The 24,099-nt window shown below is 42.9% G+C and overlaps 1 protein-coding gene across 1 annotated transcript in view; it reads right to left on the bottom strand.

Annotated features, from left to right (window-relative positions):
- Positions 1–24,099, bottom strand: part of DCDC2C (doublecortin domain containing 2C) — a 90,515-nt gene that overhangs the window by 20,330 nt on the left and 46,086 nt on the right. The window lies entirely within an intron of this gene.

Here is a 24,099-nt window from a genome sequence, read left to right as displayed (position 1 = left end):
GCATGACCCAGGTTCTGCTCTCTGTGATGAGGATGAGCAGCCTTGAGCTATGCAGCTCTCTGATTAAATTTCCCTTTAGAGCCTGGCCCACTGTAGGCATTCCATGGCTCCCATTACCAGCTCTGTTATGGGCCAGTCACCCCCTGGTGTGGTGTTGGTCCCCTCTAGATGGTAATGGGACTGGCAGCAGTGCCTGTTGATGTAAGAATTGCATCACATCACACGTGGACGGGTCTTCAGGATGATCAGGGTCCTCAGCAGAAGCTTAGTAAAATGCTGGACTACACGTCCATGAATGGAATGAACCAGACTGGACTCCAGACCTCCTGATGTTGGACTAAACATCCAAGAGTGAGCAGAGAGGACCAACTGCACCCCAGAAATCCTGAGAAGCTGGGAATCGTGGCACAGGGGTGCTGTTGAAAGACTCTTTCAGGTGAGTTAAGTGGACAGTGTGCCAACCTGACCAAATGCCCTAACATGTGTGTAGGCATCAAGGTCTTCCTCTCTCCAGGGTAAAGCCCAACACCTTCCACTTTTCCCTCAGCCTCCAGGCTCCTTGTCCCCTCAGACACAGCCTCAGCACACACCCCAACTCATCAGCTTCTCCCCATTCCCATCTTCTCCACATCATTCCCACCTCTCAGCCACCAACGAACCCCCCTACACATCCTCCTAGACCTACACTGTTCTTCCCCAGTGAGCACAAATTCCCCCTGCTCCACCACTTTATAAACAGCCCCCCGCCATGTGCCCCGGGTCTCCTGTTGTGGCTTTCTCCCTCTGGCTGCAAGCTCTCTAGGGACAGGGCAAGGCCACTAGCATCTCTATATGCTCAAGCTTGGGACAAAGTACATGGGCTCCCAGATGTCTTAATTCTCAGAGCAGCATGGGTTTCCTTCAGCTCTCAATGTACCAGGGATGGAGGCAGAAAGCAGAGAATCCATTAATTTCACCAGGAGACAGTCAAATGGCTGACACTTTCTGGTGTCTCTCTATCTCTTAAGTTTCAAGCCCCTCTGAATCAACTTGAGGTCTGTTCACAAAGGGAACAGTTTCTCCTTTGTAATTCCATCCACCTCTCTTCCTATTAAAAACATTTAGAGAGGGGCCAGTATTGTGGTGCAGAGAGCTAAGCCACCATCTGCAATGCCACCACCCCATATGAGTGCTGATTTGTGTCCTGGCTGCTCCACTTCTGACCCAGCTCACTGCTAATGCATCTGGGAAGTGAGCAGAAGATGGCTCAAGTGTTAACTACTCCTAACACCCACGAGGGAGGCCCACATGGAGTTCTAGGCTCCTGGCTTCAGCTTGGCCCAGTCCCAGTTACTGACGCCATTTGGGAGATGAACCAGCAGATGAAAGATCTTACTCTCTGTGTGCTTCTCCTTCTCTCTCTGTAAATCTGCCTTTCAAAGAAATAAATCTTTGGAAAATTAAAAGTTTACAAAATGTAACTCGGGCTTGTTGGTTTATTTTTCTGCAGTGCCTTAAGAACTAGCTCCCACAAACGTGTCCTGGACCCACCCAAAGTGGTCACCACCTTCAGCCACCACGGGCCTTGCTCTGAACACTTATTCCAGTGGAAGTTCTGCTTATGTCCAGATCTGGCTGGTGCTGGAGCAGGACGTGCAACACTGCCGTGATTGTTGTGAGAGGCTGCTAGGACCTTGGCATTATCAGCCTGCAAATGTCCATTCCAAACTACTTATTTCACACTGAGCTTCACGGTGTAGACCTGGTTATTTAGGTGTAGGCCTCGGGCTCACATTGTACATCTCTCTGTCACTGTTTTCTCACATGCCTTTAATTTTACTCATTTCCTTATCATTATTGCCCACCACCATTCCTGCTTTATGCTCCAAGGAAAAGGATTCAATATCAATGAGATATAAATACAAGGATTATTAACTATAAGGCATATACCATAAAATATTCATTTAATCTATGAATGCAATCTTAAACATTTAAATTAACTTTACATCTTTGGAAAGTAATAGATATTAAGTCATAGCAAATGCAATTGCCATAAAACTGACATCTACATAACACAGTAAGAGTAGCTTCATTTGCTTACTTTCACCAGCTACAAAGCTCAAGTGAGCGGAGGCACCCAAGACTCTGGCAGACTCACAATGATGTATGTTCCAACGTGAAAATATCTGAATCCAGCAATAACGGAACTCAACCAACTGAATAATGCAGGTTTCTTTCAAAAAATATTTCAGGTGCCTAATGAGTGAAAATGCACTAATTGTTTTGGGGGCATTTTCTCCAGAAATGGGCATTTTAACAGTGCAGTTGGGGGAAGACCCAAGATGGCAGAGTAGGGGGTAGCTCACTGCTCCAGTCAAGGAGAGGATGTTTTTAAAAAAGCAGAGAGAGGGCAGAATCAGGGAAGAGTTAGGAAGAAAATGGCAGAGGAAATACCACACAAATCAGAAGGACACTGTGGATCTACATGAAGGGTGTGGATGCACACAACTCAGGACCCCAGCAGCCAAGAACCTCAGCACCAGCTCTGTAGAGTGAGGGTAGACCAGACTGTAGCAGCCCAAGCTACTGGCAATAAAGCTGTGGGAAGAGTTTGGCATGAATCCAGCTTGGAGCCCTGTGGGGGACAGTGTACCTGCCAAACTAGAGGAGAAAAAATGGGGGCATATTTCTTTCTCACCACCTTGCACCAGCATCCTGTAACAAGCAGAGAGAAGGTGGTCACCCATTTGGACATATGTAACAGCTGTGCCAGCTCATGTCCATGTTCCCAGCAACCCACCAAGCAGAGACACCTGCATCTGGCTTGGAGAATTAACTAGGGTTGGGTGTTCATGACTATGGGAGGCTTGTGTGTCAGGACAGTGAAAACACTGTGGCTGTGAGAGAGGGCACAGAACTAGGGCAGTGACTAGGACTTTGGGCAGTCACTGTGGGTGGCTCCATATCCTCAGGGTCCCTGGTTACCTGGTGAGGGTCATTGCTGCAGGATCCATGCTTACACCAAGGACTGCACAGATCCTTTGTGTGGTTCCTGTGACAGTGTGGACGAATACTATCACCCAGGCACTGGTCTCTTGTGTGGAGAGGAGGTGAGCATGAGACTCTGCCAACAGAGCAGAACAAACCTCCCCTCTGATTAAAAAAAAAAAAGGAGTGATTTACCATGCCGAATCTGGGTGTCACCTTGGACACTCCCTTTACTCTGGAACACTGAACAGAGCTCCCTGGCCACACCCACCATACACCTCTGGGTAGTCACTGAAAAAGCAGACACTCCACTAAGCCACAGAGGATTAGTGCAAAGATAAAAGCCATCACAGAAAAAAAAAGACATCAACAAGTATATCCACAAATGCCAAATAATAAATGCAGCAATTCAAGAAATAAGAATAAGGAAGACAACATGACACCCCCAAAAGAACACAACACTTCAATACTAGAATGTGAAGATGAAGAGATTGAAGAAATGCCAGAAATGGATTTCAAAAAAATTTATCATAGGACTATTTAGAAGCAATCAGAAGCAAATTCATGAACTAATGAAATCCATACATGACATGAAAGAAAATCTCTCCCATGAAATTGAGCTCTTAAAGAGAAATCAAAATGAAATCACGGAAAAGAAGAATTCAATTGAACAAATAAAAATGCAGTGGAAAGCCTTAACAAAGACATGATGAAGCAGAAGAAAGAATATATGAGTTAGAAGACAAATCTCTGGAAATTTTACAGTCAGATTACAAAAAAAAGAAGAAAAAATTAGAAAACTAAAAAAGTGTTGGAGGTCTATGGGTTACTGTCAAATGAACCAATATACAGGTTCTAGGGGTTCCTGAAGTTGTGGAAAGAGAGAATGGATTTGACGGCCTTTTCAGTGAAATAATTACAGAAAACTTCCCTAATTTGGAGAAAGAAAGGGATATCCAAGTACAGGAAGCACACAGAACTCCTAACAGACATGACCAGAAAAAAATCTTTACCATGACACATTGTAGTCAAACTCTCCACAGTAAAACATAAATAAAAGATTCTAAAATGTGCACCAGAGAAACGCCAGATTACTTTCAGAGGATCTCCAGTTAGACTCACAGCAGATTTCTCATCAGAAACCCCAAAGGCTAGGAGAGAATGGTGAGATATAAGTCTCAAGAGAAAAATTGTCAACCCAGAATACTGTAGCCTGCAAAGCTCTCATTTATTTATTTTTTTAGAGATTTATTTTATTTATTTGAAAGCCAGAGTTGCAGAGAGAGGTAGAGACAGAGAGAGAGGTCTTCCATCCGCTGGTTCATGCCCCAGATGGCCGCAATGGCTAGAGCTATGCTGATCTGAAGGCAGGAGCCAGGAGCTTCTTCTGGGTTTCCCACACAGGTGTAGGGGCCCAAACACTTGCACTATCTTTTACTGCTTTCCCAGGCCACAGCAGAGAGCTGGATAGGAAGTAGAGCAGCTGGGACTAGAACCAGCGCCCATATGGGATGCTGGCACTTCAGGTCAGGGCTTTAACCCACCGTGCCACAGTGCTGGACTCCAAAGCTCTCACTTATGAATGAAGGTGAAATAAAGACCTTCCTTAACAAACAGAAATTGAAAGAATTTATCACCACTTGCTCAGTCTTACAAAAGATGCTTAAAGATGTATTACACACAGAAACCCAGAAACATGGTCATCACTATGAAAGAAGGTAAAGACAGAAAATCTCCCAGTAAAAATACAAAGGAAATCCAAAGTAAACAATAGGAATATTAATGGGAAAATGGCAGGGCCAAGTCGTTACTAATCAATAGTTACCTTGAATGCAAATGGCCACAACAGTCCAGTTAAAATACACAGACTGACTTAATGGATTAAAAACAAAACCTGGGCTGGCACCGTGCCTCAACAGGCTAATCCTCTGCCTAGCGGCGCCAGCACACCAACTTCCAGTGCCAGTCGGGGTGCCAGATTCTGTCCCGGTTGCCCCTCTTCCAGGCCAGCTCTCTGCTGTGGCCCAGGAGTGCAGTGGAGGATGGCCCAAGTGCTTGGGCCCTGTACCCCATGGGAGACCAGGAGAAGCACCTGGCTCCTGCCTTCGGATCAGCGTGGTGCGCCGGCCGCAGCGCGCCAGCCATGGCGGCCATTGGAGGGTGAACCAACGGCAAAAGGAAGACCTTTCTCTCTGTCTCTCTTTCTCACTGTCCACTCTGCCTGTCAAAAAAAATATATTTCTTGCTTACAAGAAATACATGTCACCAACAAAGATGCACACAGACTGAAAATGAAAGGATGGAGAAAGATATTTCATACTAACAGAAACCAAAAAAGAGTTGGTATAGCCATCCTAATATCAGATAAAATAGATTTTAACATAAATACTGTTAAAAGAGACAAATTAGGGCACTATGTAGTGACTAAGGAATCAATTCTACAGGGAGATGTGACTATTATAAATGTACATGTACCTAATTACAGGAAATCTGACTATTTAAAAGAAATGTATTGGGCCAGCATCATGGAGTACTGGTAAAACTGCCACCTGAAATGGTGACATCCTGTGTGGGCACCGGTTTGAGCCCTAGCAGCTCCACTTCTGATCCAACTCCCTACTTATGGTCTGGGAAGGCAGTGGAGGATGGCTAAGTGCCTGGGCCCCTGCACCATTGTGGGAGACCTGGAAGAAGCTCTTGGCATCAGATCGGCCCAGTCCTGATGGTTGCAGCCATTTGGGGGAATGAACCAGAGGATAGAAGATTCTCATTCTCTTTCTCTCTCTCTCTCTCTCTCTTTCTCTCTCTCTCTCTTCCTCCATCCCTCCCTCCCCCTCTCTCTATCTCTTTCCCTCTGTAACTCTTTCAAATAAATAAATAAATAAAATATTAAAAAAGAAATATTAGTGGATCTAAATTGAGACATAGATCCCAATACAATAGTAACAGGGGAGTCAATACTTCAATTTCAACAATGGACAGATCAACCAGAAAGAAAATAAGCAAGGAAACAACAGAATTAATCGATATTATAGAACAAATGGACCTAACAGATGTCTATAGAACGTTCCAACATACAGTCACAGAATACACATTCTTCTCATCAGTACATGGAACTTTTCTGAGGATTGGCCACATGCTAGACCATAAAGCAAGTCTCAGCAAATTCCAAAAAAAATCAAAATCATACCTTGCCTGTTCTCTGACCACAATTTAATGAAGCTGGAAATAAACAACTCAAGAATCTCTAGAACATATACAAACACATGGAATGAGCAACATGCTCCTGAATTAACAGTGGATCACTGAAGAAATCAAAAGAGAAATAAAAAAATTTCTGGAAACAAAAGAAGACAACAATGCAAGATATCAAAACTTATGGGAGGGGCTAGAGCTGTGGTGTAGCACATGAAGCCACCGCCTGCAATATAGACATCCCATATGGGCACTGGTTTGAATCCTAGCTGCTCCATGTCTGATCCAGCTCCCTACTGTGGCCTGGAAAAGCAGCAGAGGATGTAAGTCCTTGGTCTCCCATATCCATGTGGGAAATCTGAAAGAGGCTCCTGGCTCCTGGCTTCAGATAGGCACAGTTCAAGCCATTGTGGTCTTCTGGGGGGGTGATCCAGCAGATGGAAGACCTCTTTCCCTCTCCCTCTCCCTCTCCCTCTCCCTCTCCCTCTCCCTCTCCCTCTCCCTTTCTCTCCCTCTCTGCCTCTTTGTAACTCTGGCTTTCAAATAAATGAAAAAATTGTTTTAAAAAATTATGGGATACAGAAAAAGCAGTGACAAGGGGATGTTTATAGCAATTGGTGCCTACATCAAGAAATTGGAAAGGCATCAAATGAATGAGCTATCAATCCATCTCAATAACCTAGGAAAATAACAGCAAACCAAACCCAAAACTAGGAGGAGAAAATAAATAATTAAGATTAAAGAAGAAATCAACAAAACTGAAACCAAAAAAAAAATACAAAAGATCAACAAAATGAAGAGCTGTTTTTTGGAAAAAATAAACAAAATTGACACATTATTGGCCCAACTAACCAAAAAAAAAAGGAGGGAGAAGGCCCAAATTAATAAAATTAGAGATGAAAAAGGAAATGTAACAACAGACACCACAAAATAAAAAGGGTCATCAGAAATTACTCCAAAGAGCTATATTCCAAAAAACTGGGAAAACTAGAAGAAATGGATAGATTCCTGGACATATGAAACCTACTTAAATTGAGCCATGAAGACAAAAAAAACCTAATCAGATCAATAACCAAGACAGAAATTGAATCAGTACTAAACACCCACCCAACAAAGAAAAGCCCGGGATTGGATGGCTTCACTGCTGAATTCTACCAAACATTTAAAGAAGAACTAACTCCAATTCTTCTCAAGCTATTCAAAACAATTGAAAGGGGGGAAAACTCCCAAATTCTTCCTATGAAGCCAGCATCACTGTAATTCCTAGAAATGAAAAAGATACAACAGAGAAAGAGAATTATAGACCAATTTTGTGATGAACACATGCAAAAATCCTCAACAAAATTCTATCAATTGAATCCAACAACACATCAGAAAGCTCATTTACCAGGACCAAGTGGGATTTATCCCTTGTATGCAAGGATGGTTCAAAATTCACAAATCAATCAATGTGATACATCACATTAGCAAACTGAAGAAGAAAAACTATATGATTATCTCAATAGATGCAGGTAAAGCATTTGATAAATACTCTTTCATGATGATAACTCTAAGAAAATTGAGTATAAAAGGAACATTCTCAACACAACTGACACAGTTTACGACAAACCCATGGCCAGCATCATACTGAAAGGAGAAAAGTTGGAAGCATTCCCACTGAGGTCCAGAACCAGACAAAGATGCCCACTCTCACCGTCACTATTCAATATAGTTCTGGAAATTTTAGCCAGAGACATTTGGGAAGAAAAAGAAATCAAAGAAATACAAATAGTGAAGGAGGAAATCAAACTATCCCTATTTTCAGATGACATGATTCTTTATATAGGGGATCCAAAAGACTCCAATAAGAGACTATTGGAACTCATGGAACAGTTTGGTATAGTGGCAGGATAGAAAATCAACACACAAAAATCAACAGCCTTTGTATATATAGACAATGTCATGGCTGAGAAAGAACTAAGATCAATCTCATTCACAATAGCTACCAAAAAAATCAAATACTTGGAAATAAATTTAACCAAGGATGTCAAAGATCTCTATGATGAGAATTACAAAGAAAGAAATAGAAGAAGATACAAAAATATGGAAAAATCTCCCATTTTCATGGATTGGAAGAATCAATATCATCAAAATGTCCATACTACCAAAAGCAGTTTATGAATTCAATGTGATACCAAACAAAATACCAAGGACATTACATTCTTCTCAGATATAGAAAAAAACGATGTTGAAATTCAAATGGAAACACAGTAGACCCCGGATAGTTAAAGCAATCTTATACAACAAAAACCAAGCTGAAGGCATCACAATACCAGATTTCAAGACACACTAAAGGGCAGTTATAATCAAAACAGCCTGGCACTGATACAAAAACAGATAGATAGACCAATGGAACAGAATAGAAATGCCAGAAATCAATCCAAGCACCTACAACCAACTTATATTTGACAAAGGAGCTAAAATCCACCCCTGAAGCAAGGACAGTCTCTTCAAATGTGCAAGGTGTCCAGCCCATAATCTTCTCAGCCAGATGAATCAATTAATTTACAAGCTTTTATTGGAATTCCACTCCTGGGTGAGGTTCACCGGTCCCAACAGAGTGGGGGCCAGGGAAGTTACACATCATAGGTTGGGAGGGCTCCTTTTATAGATACAGGACATGGGTGTTAAAGGTTGAGGTGAGTCTTATCCTCATTGGTTGACCTTTAGGCACCCAGAGGGACCTTGACAAGGACTTTTCATTCCCAGAAGTGCAGGTAGGGAGTCTCCATTCCCAGAAGTGGGGGCCTTCTCTCCTTGCAGATCCCAAAGCTACCAAAATGGTGCTGGGAAAACTGGATCCTACATGCAGAAGTATGAAGCAAGACCCCTACCTTATACCTTATACAAAAATCTGCCTAAAATGGATTAAAGACCTAAATCTATGTCCTGATACCATCAATTTATTTGAGAATGTTGGGGAAATCCTACAAGACATTCGCATAGGCAAAGACTTCTTGGAAAAGACCCCAGAGGCATAGGAGATCAAAGTCAAAATTAACAGACTACATCAAATCGAGAATCTTCTGTACTGCAAAAGAAACACTCAGCAAAGTGAAGAGGCAAATGACAGAATGGGAAGAAATTATTTGCAAACTATACAACTGATAAGGGACTACTAACCAGAACATATAAAGAGATCAAGAAACTCAAAAACAACAAAACAAACAACCCAGTTAAGAAATGGGCAAAGGATTTAAACAGGCATTTTTCAAAAGAACAAATCCGAATGGGCAACAGACACATAAAAAAATGCTCATGCTCACTAGCCATCAGGAAAATGCAAATCAAAATCACAATGAGGTTTCACCTTAACCCTATTAGAATGACTTTCTCATACAGAAATCAACAAACAACAAATGCTGACGAGGATGTGGGAAAAAAGGAACCTAATCTACTCTTGATGAAAGTGTAAACTGGTACAGCCACTGTGGAAGACAATATGGAGATACCTTAGAAATCTGAATATATAGGCCGGCGCCGCGGCTCAATAGGCTAATCCTCCGCCTTGCGGCACCGGCACACCAGGTTCTAGTCCTGGTCGGGTGCCAGATTCTGTCCTGGTTGCCCCTCTTCCAGGCCAGCTCTCTGCTATGGCCCGGGAGTGCAGTGGAGGATGGCCCAAGGACCTGGCTCCTGGCTTCGGATCAGCACAATGCGCCGGCCGCAGTGCGCTGGCCGCGGTGGCCATTGGAGGGTGAACCAATGGCAAAGGAAGACCTTTCTCTCTGTCTCTCTCTCTCTCACTGTCCACTCTTCCTGTCAAAAAAAAAAGAAATCTGAATATAGACCTACCATATGACCTAGCCATCCCATTCCTGAGAATTTACCCAAGGGAAATTAAATCAGCATATGAAAGAGTTATCTGCCCCTTCATGTTTATTGCAGCACAATTCACAATAGCTAAGACCTGGAACCAACCCAAATGCCCATCAACAGTAGACTGGATAAAGAAATTATGGGACATGTATTCCATAGAATACTATACAGCAGTCAAAAACAATGAAATCCGGTCATTTGCAACAAGATGGAGGAATCTGGAAAACATTATGCTGAGTGAATTAAGCCAGTCCCAAAGGGACAAATATGATATGTTCTCCCTGATCGGTGACAACTGAGCACCAAAAAGGAAACCTGTTGAAGTGAAATGGACACTATGAGAAACAGTGACTTGATCAGCCCTTGTCCTGACTGTTGATGTACAATGTAATACTTTATCCCTTTTAGTATTTTTTTTATTCTAGTACTATTGGTTGAACTTTGTGATTAAAACACAATTATTCTTAGGTGTTTAAATTTAACTGAAAAGTGATCCCTGTTAAATATAAGAGTGGGAATAAGAGAGGGAGGAGATGTACAATTTGGGGCATGCTCAATTGGACTTGCCCCAAATGGTGGAGTTAGAAACTTGCCAGGGAATTCCAATACAATCACATCAAGGTTGCATGTACCAATGCCATCTCACTAGTCCAAGTGATCAATTTCAGTTCACAATTGATCACACTGATAGGTCCAAGAGTCAAAGGGATCACACAAACAAGACTAGTGTCTGCTAATACTAACTGATAGAATCAAAAAGGGAGAGAACGATCCAACATGGGAAGCGGGATACACAGAAGACTCATAGAATGGCAGATGTCCTAAATAGCACTCTGGCCTCAGAAACAGCCCTTAAGGCATTTGGATCTGACTGAAGAGCCCATGAGAGTATTTTAGGCATGGAAAGCCAAGACACTCTGGCAAAAAAAAAAAAAAAAAAAACCTAAATGGAAGATCTCTGTGAGTGAGATCCCAGTGGAAAGAATGGGGCCATCAAAGAAGGAGGTACCTTTCTCTGAAGGGAGGAGAGAACTCCCACTGTGACTATGACCCTTCCGGAATAAGGTCAAAGTTGGCGAACTCAAAAGGCTTCCATAGCCCTGGCAACTCATGACTAGAGCCTAGGGAGATTACTGATGCCATAAACAAGAGTGTCAATTTGTTAAGTCAACAACAGGAGTCACTGTGTACTCACTCCTCATGTGGGATCTGTCCTTAATGTGTTGTCCAATGTGAAGTAATGCTATAACTAGTACTGAAACAGTATTTTACACTTTGTGTTTCTGTGTGGGTGCAAAATGATAAAATCTTTACTTATTATATACTAAATTGATCTTGTGTATATAAAGATTATTGAAAATGAATCTTGATGTGAATGGAATGGGAGAGGGAGTGGGAGATGAGAGGGTTGTGACTGGGAGGGAAATTAAGGGGGGCAAAGCCATTGTAATCCATAAACTGTACTTTGGAAATTTATATTTACTAAATAAAAAAAAATCTTAGGCTGGCGCCGTGGCTCAATAGGCTAATCCTCCACCTTGCGGCGCCGGCACACCAGGTTCTAGTCCCGGTTGGGGCGCCGGATTCTGTCCCGGTTGCCCCTCTTCCAGGCCAGCTCTCTGCTGTGGCCAGGGGGTGCAGTGGAGGATGGCCCAGGTCCTTGGGCCCTGCACCCCATGGGAGACCAGGAGAAGCACCTGGCTCCTGCCTTTGGATCAGCGCAGTGAGCCGGCTGCAGCGTGCCGGCCGCGGCAGCCATTGGAGGGTGAACCAACGGCAAAGGAAGACCTTTCTCTCTGTCTCTCTCTCTCACTGTCCACTCTGCCTGTCAAAAAATTTAAAAAAAAATCTTAAAGGCCGGCGCCGTGGCTTAACAGGCTAATCCTCCGCCTAGCAGCGCCGGCACACCAGGTTCTAGTCCCGGTTGGGGCGCCGGATTCTATCCCGGTTGCCCCTCTTCCAGGCCAGCTCTCTGCTATGGTCCGGAAAGGCAGCAGAGGATGGCTCAAGTGCTTGGGCCCTGCACCCACATGGGAGACCCAGGAGAAGCACCTGGCTCCTGGCTTCGGATCAGCGAAATGCGCCGGCCGCAGCGGCCATTGGAGGGTGAACCAACGGCAAAAAGGAAGACCTTTCTCTCTGTCTCTCTCTCTCACTAACGACTCTGCCTGTCAAAAAGAAAAAAAAATACATTAAAAAAATCTTAAAAAAAAAAAAACATACACACCAACAGAAAAAAAAAAAATCTTCATTCTATTCAATGAAAAGCCAGAAGCAGGAGACAAACTGTTTTGCTTCTACATTTGTAAACACACTGGACAGGGTCTCTGTAACAGTTTAAATAATGCCCTTGGCAATGAGTCAGAGACCCAGAAAAAGGAAACCAGAGGTGAGTGGGAAGTGATTCACCCTTGAACTGAGACTTGGAGAGGGGAGCTTCAGGAAGTCATGAGGCTGCTAATTATAGGCAGGATTCTCTCCAGAGACACACAGATGTGAATGCTTGTTTTTATACACTATAGCTTTGCCTCAGTGGTAACTGTTAGCGTACTAAGAGAAAGAAATGTTATAATATGTAAACAGGATTTTACCCACTTGGCTGGCATTGTGGCAAGGTGGGTTAAATTGCCACTTGGGACACCACATCCTGTATCAGAGTGCTTGCTTCAAGTCCTAGCTACTCCACACTTCTGATCCAGTTTTCTGTTAATGTACATGGAAGGCAGTGGAGGATAACCAAAGGATTTGGGTTCCTGTCACTCACATAGGAGACCTGAATGGAGTTCTGGTTCCTACCTTTGGCATGAACTTTGCCCAGCTGTTGTGGGTACTTAGGGAATAAACAGATGGAAGACATATCTCTCTCTCTCGCTCTCGCTCTCGCTCTCTTTCTCCCTCTCTCTCTCCTCCCTCTCCCTCTCATTCTATCACTTTCAAATAAATATATAAATCTTTAAAAATGATTTTACCCACTTCACATAGGTAAGTTCCATCCAGAGGAGATTCCTCTTTGTATTCATTAAAGAACTCACAAAGATGATCTCAGGCAAATCAGAAGCAGGTTTGTCCGCTACTGTAGATTATGAGAATTATATTTGATGTCAAAAGCATTTCTGTGCATGAATGTCATCTCTCACATGTCCGCTTCACATTCATTTGATGAATGTGCTACTCTAGAGCAAGGCAACTTCTTATATGCATGCACACATCATCTCACATACATGCACACGCCGATATCTCATACACATGCACACACATCAAAGTCCTCTTTCTCCTTCTGTAGCCCTGAACTCGGCCCCTGACTCCACCTTTCACCCACTGTCCGGTGGCATCCTGGAGTCATCCTTGACCTCTCTCACACCCATTTATGCCCATGATCTTCCTTCCCATCTCCCGGAATTGAGACACAATGAACCACATGACACTCCATGCACCGCTGAGAACTATCTCTGCCATAAAGCATGTCACAGCACTTTCTTGTTAGCTAAAAGTCCTACTTTCTACTGTCCGAAAAGCCCTTTTTGATCCATACAAAGATTTTAACCGCATATCACACTTATACATAAAAGAAAAGGAGAATACAATGGAGATAAGTTGCCTGAATTTCTCCCAGATTTCACATTCACAGTCCAACCATGACCCATTTTCTGACTTGGAATCAAGGAGACCTGAGCCCTTCCATGCGGTGTGGGAAGGACACTCCACTGTAATCTCTGGACTGTGGAATCACCTTCCAGGCTGCTCACCTCCAGCCTGCACTTGGTGTGAGTGTGTTGTTGCTGAAGTGTGGGAGAAACAGAATACACAAGTGTGGTGATGCTTGCTGGCCTCACATCCCTGCCTCTCAGGATGCACAAAGAAGGAAAGCCAAAAGCGCTCTGCTGCTCCTATGTTGAGGGAAAATCTACTTCTCCACTTCTTGGAACTTCCCACTGAAGGACCCAGCAGCCAGCAGCAGCTGTGGGAAGTGCTAGCACGCCAGGTCACCTTAGACAGCTGAACACAGCCTTGTGAGTAATGGGTGAAACCTGGCCAACTCCCAATTTGAACGCATGGCCAGTCCTTGTTGTTTTAAACCCTAGGCCTGGGGATGTCTCGTTACACAGCAGAGAATATTTAAGGCAACACCTAGACAATGCATGCCTGCTGCCCCTGTGATAGTGTCACAGAGGAGCTGGTTGTCACTCATCAGAAATACATGGAATTGAAGAAAATACTCCACTGCCATCAACTTCATGTCTTGATGCTCTTCTTGTATGCCATCTCTGTGAATAGCTTTCCATCTCAACTCTGAATCACAGCAAAATCACTTTGAGGAATTTTACACATTAAGCCCAACATGTATGATGAATATACAGAACCAACGGTGCTCAATGTTAAGTGGAGGAGACGGTAAAAACAAGCAGCCATGGCCACGCTGACCCCAACAGCAAACGATAACTGCACACAACAGACAACAGTGGTCCTGAGATGCCATCAACGCAAGGTGTATCATTTCAGAGATGTCAAGATGCAGAAATGCTCATCGCAAAATTGACAATACTCGGCACCTCCCAAGCCCACTGCTCTGGTCCACCCCTCACTTTCCTGGGAACACTACAGCTGGTCAGGACTGCTCTGGCCCTGTCTGTCTGACTCCATTTTCAGCCCCTATGATGGACTGCATCAGGAGTAACAATCATCTTGTAGGCATTGTCCATCTTCCTCTCTTGCTGACATCTGGACTCCTACAAACATAATCATCTTCCTGGCGTGTCCAGCAGCCTCATGACCTCATTGCTGCCTGCTCCATCAACCTCTCCTACCACACCTGCCCACCTCTAGATGCTTTCCCACCACAGATGGGGTGTGCTTTTTCCTGCCTCTGTTGGGCAGTGTCAATGGCAGGTCGGGAAGCTAAGCAGCTTAACAGAAGAAAAATGGATGATCTGCTGGAACTGAACAGGAGAGGAGGGGCTGATGCTGGGATCGGGGTGACTTCTAGGCCAAGGCACAAACAGTGAATGGAATTTGATTGACTGGGATGGAAGGGCTGGGTGAGGACCTATTGATACACCTGATTCTCCCACAGCAGACATTTGTATTCGACTCATCTTTCTGTCTCCAGCACTAGCAGAGCAGCTACCTCACTGCTGACAGGAATCAAGGAGTGCCCCCGTTCAAGTCTGATAGTCCACAGGTCAAAAGCTCCATGTTGGCCGGCGCCGTGGCTTAACAGGCTAATCCTCCGCCTTGCGGCGCCGGCACACCGGGTTCTAGTCCCAGTTGGGGCGCCGGATTCTATCCCGGTTGCCCCTCTTCCAGGCCAGCTCTCTGCTATGGCCCGGGAAGGCAGTGGAGGATGGCCCAAGTCCTTGGGCCCTGCACCTGCATGGGAGACCAGGAGAAGCACCTGGCTCCTGGCTTCGGATCAGCATGATGCGCTGGCCGCAGTGGCCATTGGAAGGTGAACCAATGGCAAAAAGGAAGACCTTTCTCTCTGTCCCTCTCTCTCACTATCCACTCTGCCTGTAAAAAAAAAAAAAAAAAAAAAAAAAAGCTCCGTGTGGTGCTCTGACATATTCATGAAAGAGTCAAGAAAGATTCTCTGCTTTGTACTCTAGGTGTATGATTTTCAGCTTTCAATTTTGAAAAATAATCCGGCACTGATTTTACAAAGAGCTGATGCTGTGACTACCTGAGGTCCTTCAAATGCACAACCACAGGCCTGGCAGGACCCCCACATCCCATGGTGTGGAGATGCTAAGGCCCACCATGCCCCACAGTGGGACTATGTTCATATTAAGAGGTGTTTGCTGGCCGACACCGTGGCTCACTAGGCTAATCCTCCGCCTTGCGGCGCCGGCACACCAGGTTCTAGTCCCGGTTGGGGCACTGGATTCTGTCCCAGTTGCTCCTCTTCCAGTCCAGCTCTCTGTTGTGGCCTGGGAGTACAGTGGAGGATGGCCCAGGTCCTTGGGCCCTGCACCCGTGTGGGAGACCAGGAGGAAGCACCTGGCTCCTGGCTTCGGATCGGCACAGCACGCCGGCCGTAGTGGCCATTTAGGGGGTGAACCAACGGAAAAAGAACACCTTTCTCTCTGTTTCTCTCTTTCACTGTCTAACTCTGTCGGAAAAAAAAAGAGGTGTTTGCCTTTTTAATTTCTCATCCCCCTTTTCCAAAAAGAAATTGATGTGATTCACATAGAAAATAGAAAAGTTTAATGCTAGAAATATGAAATCTAGAAAAAAAGAGTAAACAAGTATATTCCTTAAAACAGTGCTGCAGTAACCCAGCCTAAATTCTAGCTCCCAAGAAATCCTGAATGTGGGATTGTCTTCATTCTCAGAAACATACTCACTCCTCAACTGAGGCAAAAACATTTGAAACCAAGCTCTCATATCACTACATAACGTGGGCCTCTACACACGGGACAACAAATTACATGAACAACCTTCAACAAGTATTTTTACAATGAGTACAAAGATTTCATGTCAATCTTTGTCAAACCAGTGCCTTCTGTTTTCTTCTACAATTTCCCACGTTCCATCACAAAATATGTTTGCTGTCCTGCTATTATGTGCTTGCTGTATTTATGTCATGAACATTTTACAATGACACATTAAAATTAGAAGAATAAAGTATTTTTGCACTGAAGTTTATGCTATCTTTTGTGATCATGTGCTTAAAGATTCCTAAATGTCAAACAATATCAAAATCCATTAACTTTACAGCAATTATATCCAGAAAAGTAAAACAAATGCTAACGTTCAAACATGCTTAAACCAAATAGAATAGAATAAACATTTAATAATACAAAAATGAAATTATATCCTTACCTATAAGGAACCACAGTCAAATCATCATCAGAAGAACACATTCAAAGAACGTGGTAATAACACCCGATGGAGAATATAGATATTAAGAGAGCAGCAAGATGGCGGAATAGGAAGGGAGCACACTGATAGTCCGGGAAGAGACAGTTTAATAAAAGTGGAGATACTGCAGGTTCAAGAAAGAGTAGGGGAAGAAACAGCAGAGGAAACTCTTCCGGAACTAGTGATTCACAGTAGACCTGCATGGAGAGCGTGGGAGCCCAAGTTCGGGACACCAGCAACAGAATCAACACACCAGAGCTGGAACACAAGGTGAGCCGAACTTCAATAGCCCGAGACACCAGCGGGAAAGCGAAAAGAGGAGACTAGAGGGAACGAGGCTTGAAACTCCATGGGGAAAAGTTCACCAGGCTAACTAGACAAGAGAGAGGAAAAAAAAGTGACCGATACGGACACGAGTTTCTCTCTCTCTGCTCACCTCTCAAAGGCGAGCAAGACAAAAAGCAGGTGCCATTTTGGACATACGTCATAAGCAGGGCGTCCTCAGGTCTGCACCGTCCCTGAGCCTAGTAGAAAAACCTGACTCGGGGGAGGGGGAGTGCGGGGGGGGGGATAACAGGAGATTAGGATCTAACTTGGCAACCCAGTGGGAGACTGCAGGAGAATTGGAGCCCACACTGAGGGCAGCAGAGATTCCCTGTGTGGTCCTTGGGAAAGAGCTTCCAATCTCTGGCTCCTGTGGGTATATCATTCGCCTGCTAACTACCTCCAATTATGTTCAGCTGTGCAGAATTACTTCCCTTTTGAATAAAAAAAAAAAAAGAATGAAAGAGAGATTTACCACGCCTAACCTGGGAGTGTCACCTTTGGCACACCCTCAACCCTGGGGAACCAAACACAGCTCTCAGGCCACACTCATCTCAAGCCTCTAAGGCTCCACCGAAAGCAGACAGTCCACTTAATATAGAGCCATAGTATAACAAGAAAAAACACCACAGTGAAGAAACCAAATATCTCCAACATGCCAAACAACAAACGCAAAAACCGAGGTAACAAGAACAAGGAAGACACTATGACGACCCAAGTGAAAAAGACATCCCAATTCAAGATTATGAAGATGATGATATAGAAGAAATGCAAGAAGCAGATCTCAAAAACTTGATAAAAACATTAAGAAGTTCTCAAAAACAAATTCTTGAACTACAGAAATCCTTAATGGACAAGATAGAAAATCTCTCTCATGAAAATGAAATATTAAGGAGGAATCAAAATGAAATGAAACAACTAGTAGAACAAGAAACTGTGATAGTGACGAGAAATCATAATGAAATGAAGAACTCAATAGATCAAATGACAAACACATTAGAGAGCCTCAAAAACAGAATGGGTGAAGCAGAAGAGAGAATATTGGACTTAGAAGACAGAGAACAGGAAAGGAAACAGGCAAACCAAAGAAAAGAAGAGGAAATTAGAATTCTAAAAAATATTGTTGGGAATCTACAGAATACTATTAAAAAACCTAACATTCGGGTTCTAGGAGTTCCTGAAGGCATGCAGAGGGAGAAAGGATTAGAAGGCCTTTTTAGTGAGATACTAGCAGAAATTTTCTCAGGTTTGGAGAAGGACAGAGGCATCTTAGTACAGGAAGCTTATAGAACCCCTAATAAACATAACCAAAAGAGATCCTCACCACGACACGTTGTAATCAAACTCACCACAGTGAAACATAAAGAAAAGATCCTAAAATGTGCAAGAGAGAAACGTCAGATTACTCTCAGAGGATCTCCAATTAGACTCACAGCAGACTTCTCATCAGAAACCCTACAAGCTAGAAGGGAATGGCGAGACATAGCCCAGGTACTAAGAGAGAAAAACTGCCAGCCCAGAATACTATATCCTGCAAAGCTCTCATTTGTGAATGAAGGTGAAATTAAGACTTTTCACAGCAAACAGAAACTGAAAGAATTTGTCGCCACTCGTCCTGCCCTGCAAAAGATGCTTAAAGATGTGTTACACACAGAAACACAGAAACATGGTCATCAATATGAAAGAAGGTAAAGGAAGGAAACCTCACAGCAGAAGATCACAGGAAGCTCAATTTCTCTTTGACATAGAATTAAAATCTGATTCTCTGTTAAAGCAATGTGTTAGTAATCTACTATGTTCTCTTGATGTCTGTTAAATTCTAATTGTTCAAAAACAGCTGAATTTTTATTAAGAGCTATGGGTTATTTAAATATGTGCTTATTTTCAAAAATTTGAATAATCACCTTGTAACAATGATCAAATTTGATCTATGTTATGTCATGATTTTAAGGAATCTTATTTCAACCAGATATTTTGGATTTTGAGACTTCTTGGCATTCTTGACAGGCATTCAAAAAATCAAAGTTTCAAACAATCTGGTCTCTAAAATTTCCAGTAAATCCTGGACTTTGGTTTTTCCAGTTTGGGCCCAACTGAAAAAAATCGAAGGACCTATGTCTCTCATCTTATAGAGACACCAACTAATCAGGCTATTTGGATTATATTAGACGTACTGTGAAGATGTGACATGGTACTAAATTTTAAGTTTCTATAATGGAAAATGCTATTAATACAAATGTTTGAGAATTAAAAAGTCTAATGATCTTGTGTTACTAGACATGATAGTTATCTTAGTGAGAAAGCCCCAGAGGCCTAAAGGGTTAAATACTTGTAAAATCCTACAGGTGCTTTCAAAAATACTGTGAAGTAAGCAAGTGCCTCTTGTTGGTTGATGAGTTTATAATTTTAAACATGGCAACTTAAAGTCTTTTGTCATCCACAGTTATATATGATTTGCTGCTCATAAAACTAAAGCCTTGTTGGTTCTGTGTTTAGCTGTCCTCCTATAGGTTCCTATGGACTTTTCCCAGCCACTTCTATTGTATTCAGTACTTTGGGATGGCTCTGTAAACAGAGGAAGCCAATAATGTATTAACAGTACCAACTGAGAGAAAGTGTGGTTAACTGAGGTTACTAAAAACAAAAAGCAATTCAAATCAATTGGCAATCTACAAAAAGAGTTTAAAGACTTTAAAAGCTATTATTAAAATTGCTATATTGGTCTATAATGTTAGGTTATATGTGTGTACATATTGTATGTCCACATGGGAAAATTTTATTGAGTTTATTTTAAATGGCTTATAGATAAGATTGTCCATAAATTTAATCTGCTAAAATTAATAAAAGATGTGTTTTAATTCATGTGACCTGAATCTGTGTATCATATGTTTTAAACTTGTTGGTAGAAAGAAACTAAAAATATTTTATATGGTTGTGCTTAAGTTTACTGGTTAAACAAACTACACCATGTTAGATATTTAAGAGGTGTTTTCAAATACATGATTCTTAAAATTTATAGAAGGCATTGGACCTTCTGGTAAATGTTTTCTTAAGTTGTTATCTAATGGTTGAAACGGTTTGCTAAGTTTTCATGTAATATCGCTATTGTCAGCAAGCGATCTAGGACTTGCTCCCTCATTTCTCTATTCTAAGCCCAACTTGTTCTTTCATTTCTCTATTCTCCTCAAGGTAGGAAACTAATTCTATTATGGAGGAATCTGTAGGATGCACAATTTAATCTTTAGACCTTATAAAAGAGAAGGCTAACATTTTTCTGTAATAGCATAGCCAAAATAAGAGCTTAAATAATAATCTCTTAGCTAGATTTACTTCACCATCCGTGAAGTAAACAGTAAGTAGAAAAAAACCTCCCTTTCAGACCAAAGGGAAAGAAAGTTTTTAAGTGAGAATATAATTTTCCTCATGGGCATTGTCTACCTTAGAAAATTACTACAGAACATGCCTGTGACTATAGACTTGTAGTTCAGGCCACCGAAGATTAGAGATGGGACTTGGGCACTCCCTTGACTTGCATCCTCTGGTCTGCTTTAACAAAAACCAGGAGGAAAAGAAAGCTAGGCATCAGAAGCAATGGGTGGCAGGCCTATTAATGGCTGATCTGTGCAGTGATCTGCCCTCAAGGAGACCCAACAGGCCAGTCCACTGCAGTGGCTTTCAATGTGGTAAGCCTGGGCTTCAGCAGAAGTCAGCTTGTGAAGAGCCCTGGCAGCTCTGCCTAGAGTTGCATCACTGGAAATGGACCTTCCCTGGAGTCGAAGGATGCCCAGGTCAGAGCCACAGATCTTATTGGCTCTTAGCTGAAAAGCCCTTCACTCAGCCCAACTTCCAAAGTGACCACTGCAGCTGAGGGGACGGCCAAGTAGGGTCAGCAACATTGCAGGCAGAACTGTAAATTTCTTGTTAGAGATGCCACCTGCCTTTACCTGGCCAGCTCTCCTCCAAGGCCAGCCAAGTAATGAAAGTCAACAGGGTGCCTTCCCCTAGGAGGTTCACACCTCCCTTAGGATATACCCCATGTGAAGAGATAGATAGGTCTGGGCCTCTTAACTTACAAGGCCTAAAGCCCAACAGATTATTATCAAGCCCCTTCTGTCAGGTTCTATTTGCCTCTCAATCAGAAAACTTAATTGTAGCTTAGACAGCACCTTTCTTAGCTCCTCTAATAATGACTCTGTCCTTTGTTCTAGACCCTGTCTAGCGCACTTGGGCCTCATTCCTTTGTAATCATAACCTCTACTCTACCACCAATGGCTCTACTCCCAACCTGTGTGTACTGATGGTCCTCTTCCCCACTTAATGCTGTATAATTGTTCAGACCTGGTTAATGCCACTCTTAGGATCATTGGTTACTATCCTTACCCTGTCTTTTATGACCTTGTCTAAATATGATCAGAGTCGGCGAACTCGGAAGGCCTCCATAGCCTTGGCAACTCATGACGAGAGCCTAGAGTGGTTACTGGCACCATAAACTAGAGTGGCAATTTGTTGGGTCAACAACAGGAGTCACTGTGCACTTGCTCCTCATGTGGGATCTCTGTACTTAATATGCTGTACATTTTGATTTAATGCTATAACTAGTACTCAAACAGTATGTTTCACGTTGTGTTTCTATGTGGGTGCAAACTGTTGAAATCTTTACTTAATGTATACCCAATTGATCTTCTGTATATAAAGAGAATTGAAAATGAATCTTGATGTGATTGGAAGGGGAGAGGTAGCGGGAGACGGGAGGGTTGCAGGTTGGAGGGAAGTCGTGGGGGGGGAAGCCATTGTAGTCCATAAGCTGTACATTGGAAATTTATATTCATTAAATAAAAGTTAAAAAAATAAATTATAAAAACAAATGATAGATGCAGCGGGCCTATTCAATTATCTGTGTGCTCAGAAGTTTTCAGAACTAAAATAGCATGGAGTTTTCAAGATTGTATTGTTACACTAAAATAAAAAGTTATATTTCAAAATCCAGTGCCCAGAGTAATGTTGCTCATAGTATAAGTGAAAGCACTGGTGAAGACAATAGAAAAAACTCTGAGAGACCAAGATCAGGAAACAAAACATACATGCACACATACATACCTGCACTCACACAGGCTAATGTCTGCCTCTTCTCAGAGCCACACTTGATGATCTGAGCTTTCTTCACAGTCTCCAGGGAGTTGATCACTCCCTCTCACAGTGTCATCCACACAGGACTCCTAGAGCTTCATGTGTTTGTCTGCCCTGGGCACACTCTAGGGCAGCAGCATTTCTTGTCCCTCCCGTGTTCTCAGTGACCATCTTTCATTCATGTATTCACTGCACACTTAAGACTGAAATGCATTCCTTACAGAAAGAAAATCCAAAATAAGCAGCTCATTCAACGCAGGAAGCTGAGAAAATACAAAGCCAATTCAGGAAAAAACTTTCACAATAAAACCCAGATAAAGATAACATGTGACATCACTCTCATAGATTACCCTCACTTATGAATATACAAAAGTATCTAATAGAATTTGGCAAAATGTATTCAGAAAGGCGTTTTTAGTGGTAAGGTTTCTTCAGCAAACAAAGGCTGGGTAGGCTTGTGGTCATGATTCAGTGTGAAAGGTAGGTCCATCATGTCATTGTCAATGGCCACAGTGAGCTCCTGCCGGCAAGAACAGTGAGACCTGAGTCAGGCTCACCAAGCCTGGCTACGACATCAAGTGGTTCCAAAGGCAAGAGCGTGACTGAAAGGGTGATTATGGAAGCAGCGCTGCAACAGAAGAAAAGCAAAACCGCGGGCTGGTAGTACCCAGGTATTTGAAAAGCACAAATGCGCTGGGGACTCTGAAGGCCACTAAGTCACAGGAAGGAGGGTAGTTGAGCTGGAGAACTTGAAAGACAGGCGCTGGCAAAGATTAGGCATTTGATAACAATGATGCTGGTAGAACCACGGTCGTGCAGATTTTATAATCTGGTTGGGGATCTCTGATGATCACACGCCCTTTCTAGTCCTGCTACCTCTTTTTTAAACCACTTTTATCATTTTTGTTAATACAAAAAGAACAGATTTTGTGTATTTCCTCGATACAATCCTAAGGAGATAATGATACTTCCTACCCACCCCAGTCAATCCTCCCTCCTCCCTTCTTTTTTGTTTAATTTTTGCAATAATATAATTTTAATTTACTTTATAATCACAGGCTTAATGCACCACTAAATATAATGTTCAACAGGCCGGCGCCACGGCTCAATAGGCTAATCCTCCACCTTGTGGCGCTGGCACACCGGGTTCTAGTCCCAGTCGGGGCACCGGATTCTGTCCCGGTTGTCCCTCTTCCAGTCCAGCTCTCTGCTGTGGTCCGGGAAGGCAGTGGAGGATGGCCCAAGTGCTTGGGCCCTGCACCCCATGGGAGACCAGGAGAAGCACCTGGCTCCTGCCATCGGATCAGCGCGGTGCGCCGGCCACAGCACGCCAGCCGCGGCGGCCATTGGAGGGTGAACCAACGGCAAAAGGAAGACCTTTCTCTCTGTCTCTCTCTCTCACTGTCCACTCTGCCTGACAAAAAAAAAAACTAAAAATATATATATATATATAATGTTCAACAAGTAAAAAGTAGAAAGATCATTGTTCCATAGGAGTATAAACAGAGCTAAAAGCAACAATCAAATCTTAAGGCACTAGTTTCATTTTTTTTTGTATTTTATATTAACTATCACATATCAGAGAAAACATACAATATTTTCTTTTGAGAACTTATTTATTTCACCAAGTATAATGATGTCTAGCTGTATCCATTTTGTTGCAAAAGAAAGGATCTCATTCTTTTTTATGGCTGAGTACTATTCCATTGTATACATTTACTACATTTTCTTTATCCATTCATCAGTTGATGGACATCTGGGGTGGTTCCA

The sequence above is a fragment of the Lepus europaeus genome, chromosome 13 (assembly GCF_033115175.1).
Source record: "Lepus europaeus isolate LE1 chromosome 13, mLepTim1.pri, whole genome shotgun sequence".
NCBI lineage: Eukaryota > Metazoa > Chordata > Mammalia > Lagomorpha > Leporidae > Lepus > Lepus europaeus.
Note: the sequence above shows the minus strand (reverse complement) of the source record. Positions and strands in the feature narration are given on the sequence as shown.